Below are 6,806 nucleotides of genomic sequence, written 5' to 3'. Positions count from 1 at the left end.
TTAATAGTTTTTTTATTTTGCCTCAACTTTATTTAAAAAATATTTGATTAAACATCATACTAAGAATGGTTATTTCATTAGTATTTGACTTAACAAAAAAATAAATGTCTTATCAGATTCGGCAAGGAAATTAAAAAGTCTACAAACAAAAAAAAATCTTCACTACAAAAAAAGAAACACTTTCTTCACAATTTGATCTTATTTTATGTAGTTTTTACAAAGCTACAAGATGCTTTTTACAGATTTTAAAAATTCAATATATTTTTTTAGATATAGCTGGTCAAAGTCAAAGGCAATAAAAGGTTCCTTATGGGAGGCACAAACTAAATCAGCGCTTAAAAAAAGTGTTTTACCCCCCCTCTTTTATGCCCTTAACATCTACTTTAGAATTATTTGTTAGAATTTATTTTATAAAGTTTTAATTTTACTACAACTCATCTTTTATAAATATAAAAAATTCTTATTAACTTTTGAGATATGGTAACTCACAGTCAGAGGTACAAAAGAATCCTTATTAATATAATATAAACTCAAACAACAAATAAATCAAATCACTAAAACCATATTTTTTTTTATATGTTGGCCTCAAAATCTTTAGAGGTTTCTTTTATAAAAAAAACAAATTGCTGAAATAGATATTTGAAACACTAAGAAAAAAAAATAACAAAAGTTTTTTTTTTGTATATATAAAAATATATATTGATACTTAGAAATTTAAATTTCTTTTTAACAAAAGTAAACAAATTTTATAAAACTTAGGATGAAAAAGTTTGATAAAAATTGCTTTAAGAATGATGGAGAATGTAGGTTTTTAGTAAAATTGTATTCTTTTGCTGTTTTGATTTGCTCCTTGTATAATAAATCATTGTACTCTCTGGCTTTGATCGGTTGTAACTAAAAGTTTAATTGGAAATTTTAAGTTTATTCAAGAGTAACTATTAGCTTTTTGAAAAAGTTAAAATAACAACAACATGTAAAAAAGTGCCTATAAACCTCCCCCCCCCTTACCCCTCACTATTTTGCACTTTTTTTTTTACAAACATTAAGATTTTTATTAACTTTTTTTCTAAATTTAATGTCTTTTTTTGGAGGGTTAAAATTCAAAAGTTTTTAAGGGTATCTTTTCTTTATTTAATTTTAATATGTTTTTCATTTTGATGACAGTATTTTTCTCAGGAGCTCAACTTTTAAAGTTTAGTTCGTGAGGCTTTTGAATTTTTAAAGAATTTTAAAGATAATTTTTAAATAAGTAACCCTTATAGCAGTAAAAAATTGGTTAGTTAGTTTTCATGTGGCCATAGGGGTAAAACACTTATTTTTTAATTTTAGATAAGCTTGTTATTTTCAGAGTAAAAAACTAAAACTGCTTTAGTCAGCCTTCATATTTTTATAATTTGGTCTGTTTTAATTTATCTTGGGTCATCTTGAGTTTTTAACATTTCTAAGTTATCCTGATTATGAGGCAAGGCAACCATGTTTCAACAATTTTATCTAAAACTTTTGCTTTGTTTATGAAAAAATTAAACCAAAAGTCATATAAAGTAGACTAAATTTTCCTAAAATGTTAAACTACTCTAAGTTTCTAAGTTAAGGCTATTTACTTTATTTAAATATGTGACTGTTTCAATAATACTAATTTTCATTTAACATAAATCTAAATTATTTTTTTGTAAGAGTGAACTAGAAGTTTATATTAAACTTCTTTTTTTTTTCAGAACTTAAATTTTACATTTAAAAATAATTTAATAAAATATTTTATTAATTTTATGATAACAATAATCAGTTATAATTAAGTTTATGTATGCAAATTAAAATAAAAAATCGAATTTCTTAGACTTTAGTGATTTAAGGTTCTTATCTTTTTTTTCTTTAAATATTTCATTCATGACAAGTTTTGTTCTTTTGTTGTCCAGTTTTAATAGAAGTGATCTGTTAAATTTAAAAAATCATGTGGGTACATAAACTCAAGTTTAATCCTTTGCAGTAGCTTAGCTTTGTTTTTATTTTATGTTTACAATAGCTTGTAGATGATACTTAAGCATGTCTTGTTTTAGGGAATTTTAAATTTAGTTTACTTACCGCAAGATATTGATTTTGCGGTAATTCTTGAAGAAATTTTGCTTTTTTGAGTTCATTTGCGGCAGTCAGCTAAGAGTTTGCGGCAGTGAAGTGGGCAAAATGGTCGTTTTCAAAATTGAAGTTTTTAAAGAGATTTCGTTCTAAAAAATAACGAAAACGCTACAGATACTTTTTTTTTCTTACAAAATTTCAAGGTGGTGCAGTTGCGGCAGTGCAACACCCCACGCGACGCCCCTGCTGTCAAGTTTAAAATCTTAATTTGTTTTAGTTTAGCTCTTTTGTTGTTTCAAATACCTTTCAAACTTGTATCTGTTTGCATGTTGTGAGTTAGAAACAATTAGCAGATACTAGTATTCGAACTATGTTTATAACAAATAGAATTTGTATAAACAAATAGATATTAAATAGAACCTTTAGTAATAAGTAAGTGAAAACTTTTTTATCCACAAACTAAGGTTTAGCTTAAGTTTCCAAACTGTTATAAAAAATATCAAAATACTAATGAAACTGTTAGGCAAAGTAAAAAATCTTTAATAAACTTCTAAAGAACTACTTACATTTGAGGCCAACGTACAAATATATTCATTGAAATATAAAAACATTTTTGCTTTATTTATTCAACAAAGAAAACTCAATCAAGTTGATTATTTTTGCACATTACTTGATCACAATTTTATTTTTAATTTATTATTTCGAAGTTAGTTATTGTAAACTTCTATTAGTTTAAATATTTAACTCCATAAACATTTCGAGACAATTACATTCATATTAACAACAGCAAGTTTACCTAATAGATAGGACCAAGTTTTATTTGGAAACTATACCGAACTGTAAACATAAAAATTTATGCAAATTTTCAAGCATCAAAATTCAATTAAAATGAACATTTAACTTATTCAACTTGCCCATACTCAAAAACTAATGTCTCCATCATATCGGGCACAAAATTTTGTGCAAAAAGAAAACCAAAAACTTTATGTAAACGATAAAAAATCGGAATTGTTAGAACAAGAGCGTTAACACTTTTTATAAATAATAAAATACTTTATAACTTTTAGTTATATAATTTTTAGATTGTGATTAGTTCAACTTGCACATTACTTTATTTACCTATATCAATAAATCCAATATAATTTAAGTCTTTACTTTCTAATAAATTCATATAATTTAATTAATAATATACAATTTAATATTAACAAGTAGTATAAATTGTTGTGTCTAACTGTGATTAAACTAAAGTAATGCCATAACTAACTTTTAATTCACCTTTATAAAAAAAACTAAGATTTGATTGAATACTTAACTGGTAATTTATTTACGAGACACACTTAGTATTGAATACTATGTAGTAACATAATTAGTTGAATTACAATACAATGATACTGATACACATAATTAAAAATTAAGTTGAAGTGTAAATTATTGAATAATACCAGAGTTGTCTATTACAAAACTGTATCATTTGTAGTACGCAAAAACAGGATAAAAACAGGAAAAACTTTACTTTTAATTTAAATATTGTAATATTTAATATTGAGTCGAAAAAAAACACCAAAATTAAATAGATAAAATAAGACCTTTCGTTACTATGATAATGCATACAATTTGTAGAACTTTATGCGGACAATTTAAAATGTTTATTATTGGAAACTTTTCTTGATTTACTTGAAAAAACAGTTTAGTATTTTAAATTTTTAGTTAAATACAAATGTTGTTTGTGATATAAAACTAGAAACAATCACATAAACCAGCGCAACGATATGATAATTAATGATTAAGTATTATTAAGATTTGATTGCAATTTTAAAATTAGATTCTTTTTTACGCTGCAGTAATATATTTAAGAGCTAATTGACATTTATATTTGTATCTGTTAGTTTAATTAAGATACAACTTATCAAATACTTATTATGTACATACAATTAGTCTAATTAATATTTTATAATTTAAAAGATAATATCCATATACAACTAAAGTGTATGTAAAAACTATTAAGTTGCTACTGTATGAGACTACAGGGTCATGACATAATAATTGTAAATATGCAAATATAACAAAATTACCTGAAAAATTGTGGACAAAAACAGTATTTTGTAAGTGTCTAATTTAAAAGATGTCCAAAAATCGTTTCTACAATTTAAGATGTTAATACTTTATACTTATGTAAATGGAAAATTTTAGCTTAGTTTCTGCCTAAGTGGCATAAACCTTTCACATACAGTGTTCCTTAGATGCTTCTTACAAAAGTATAAAGTTCTGTACCTTTAAGAATGCAATGTACTAATATTAAAAAAATATTTTCACAACCATAGTTTTTCTCATTCAAGCCAAACGACGCTTAATCCTCAGTAAGTTGTCTACTAGTGTAACTCAAACAAATGATACAGGAACTGATCCTGTATAATTTGAGAGCTTTAAATAGTTCATAGAGTAACTGGCACTAAAGTAATGTAAATTGGGATTAATTAAGTAATTTTTTTCCAATAAGGGGTAAAACATGAAAAAAAAAGTTAAGAACCGCTGGTCTAAGGTTAAATACTAAACTAAAAATTCATTTGCTTTTTGTGAGACTTAGTAACTTGAATTAATATAACTTTTTAAATTGAAATAGAATGATACTGATATAGTAAATTACAACGTAAAACTGTTGTGTTACTTTTAATTAGTTTAAATTACTTATAAATATATACTATTAAACATTTCACTTTTAAATTAAACATATATGTTAATAGCACTAAAACTCAGTTCAGTTTTTACTTAACTTTGAGCTACAAGTAGAATTAAATTACTTAACAACATGCAATACAAACAAAACAATACTTATGCACAAATAACGAAAGCTGTCTGCCACCACTTTCACTCAAAACCGAACTACACTTGAAGCTCAGTACCGCACTTTTATGTGGTTTGGCTGTCAGGCTTACTACCTGAACTCCAAGCGTAATTAGGTTTTTAAGAAAAAATGGTTGCGAGCAGTGGCGTAGCGTGGTATACAAAATAAACCAGTTGCTTCGAATGATTCTCGCAAAACTTAATTGTAGCATTCAACTCCTCCCAAAATTTATAATCGTTTAGTGTGTGAACCTCCAATTCAAAAACAGCATTCAGCCTTCAGTTTCTTTAGCCCAAACCACTGCTATTGTGACCAAAGAAATCAACTTTTGAAAAGAAAATAATAGAAAATTGATAAAATATTTGGGTATTAAATAACAAATACTATTAACTTCTTAAACAAAAGTAAATAGCCGAGTAGAAATGATCACGAATAGCCTTGAGAATCACTATTTAAAAGATAACTTTATGCTCATCCTGGAACTTATCAAAATGACTTGTACAATTTATCATAATTGTAGCTTAATTAATAATTTACTTCCTTGGTAGGATGGCTGCTTATGACTTATTTTGCTGTTGAATCTAGGTAGGAAAAACTTTGTTTTCGAAGACTTCGTATGATAATAATAGACATTTTTTACACTTTTATAGTATTTTTTAAAGTTATCTGGTAACAAGCTAGTTATAACGTACTTACAATGTGCTAAAAATCACTTAAATTTTTGTAAGTGCTTAATAATAAGGTTTCTTCGTGTTTAAATAATATCTGTTAAATGAAGAAATACACGCATTAAATTTTTTAGAAAAGTTATTAAACTTTTGCTTGTTTATTTTTAAACTATCTCAATGGCAATTAATTTAATCGAACTTTGGTCTACTTTGGTTACGAGAATGCAAATTAGAATACATAAACAAATAAAAATAAAAATCAGGGTTTTAGAGAAGATGTTCATTTAATTTTTTTTTATTTAATTAGTAGAATGTAAAAAATTAAATTAAAATTTCCTAATACTACATTTGAAATTATGCATTAAAATGTTTCTTATAATAATTCAAAAGAATTTAAGTAGGTGTACTATTTATTAGTAGTTACTAACTATTAACTACTATAAATACTAACTATTTATTAGTATTTAATATATCGTTTTTAAGTTTATTATTAATTCTTTTAACACTAACTCTTGGTCGGTAAGATATTTTCGGATTAGCAGGGATGAAAAATTATCGCGGTTTAGAACTAAACCGTTCCCTTAAAAATTGTATTACTAATTTGTAATACTTTTTTCTGAATTTAAACTTGAAAATTAAAAAAAAAAAACATGTTTTATTAAATTTATAAAGTTTTGTACAGAAAGGCAAAACTTAATAATGGTCTTAGTTTGATTTGGTAGTGTTCTGAAAAAATTTTTATAACCAAAATTTTTCACTTCTTCAAAACTAATTTTTACGATCAATTATAATATATTCCTTGTAAAATAGTGTACTGGCGTCAGTATAATACTAAAGTATGCTGTAAAAGACCGAGGACGTAGTAAAGTATAAAGTAAAGTTAGTTTCTAATCTTAAATTTTGATTAAGTCAATTAAATTTAAATCGGTCAACTTGCTATAGAAAGAGGATAAAATACATACGGCTTGTTGCAAGTAAACAAGAACAGGGTTTCCTTACATACTCAATTTTGCGCGGTATTCAACTTCAAAATGTTAAGTTTTTGTAATTAAACCGCAGGTTTCTGCAGAATGTAGATAAACAAAAGTAGTAGTTCATTTACGTATAATGTTTTGTTTTTTTGCGTAAATTTAAAACAAATTTGTATTGAAAATAGTGTACTATCGAAAAAAAATTAATAAAAAAAAAATATTTTTTATATATTAAACATTTTACAATTAAATATT

The sequence above is a fragment of the Thalia democratica genome, chromosome 3 (assembly GCF_965202585.1).
Source record: "Thalia democratica chromosome 3, ktThaDemo2.hap1.1, whole genome shotgun sequence".
Classification (NCBI taxonomy): Eukaryota; Metazoa; Chordata; class Thaliacea; order Salpida; family Salpidae; genus Thalia; species Thalia democratica.
Note: the sequence above shows the minus strand (reverse complement) of the source record.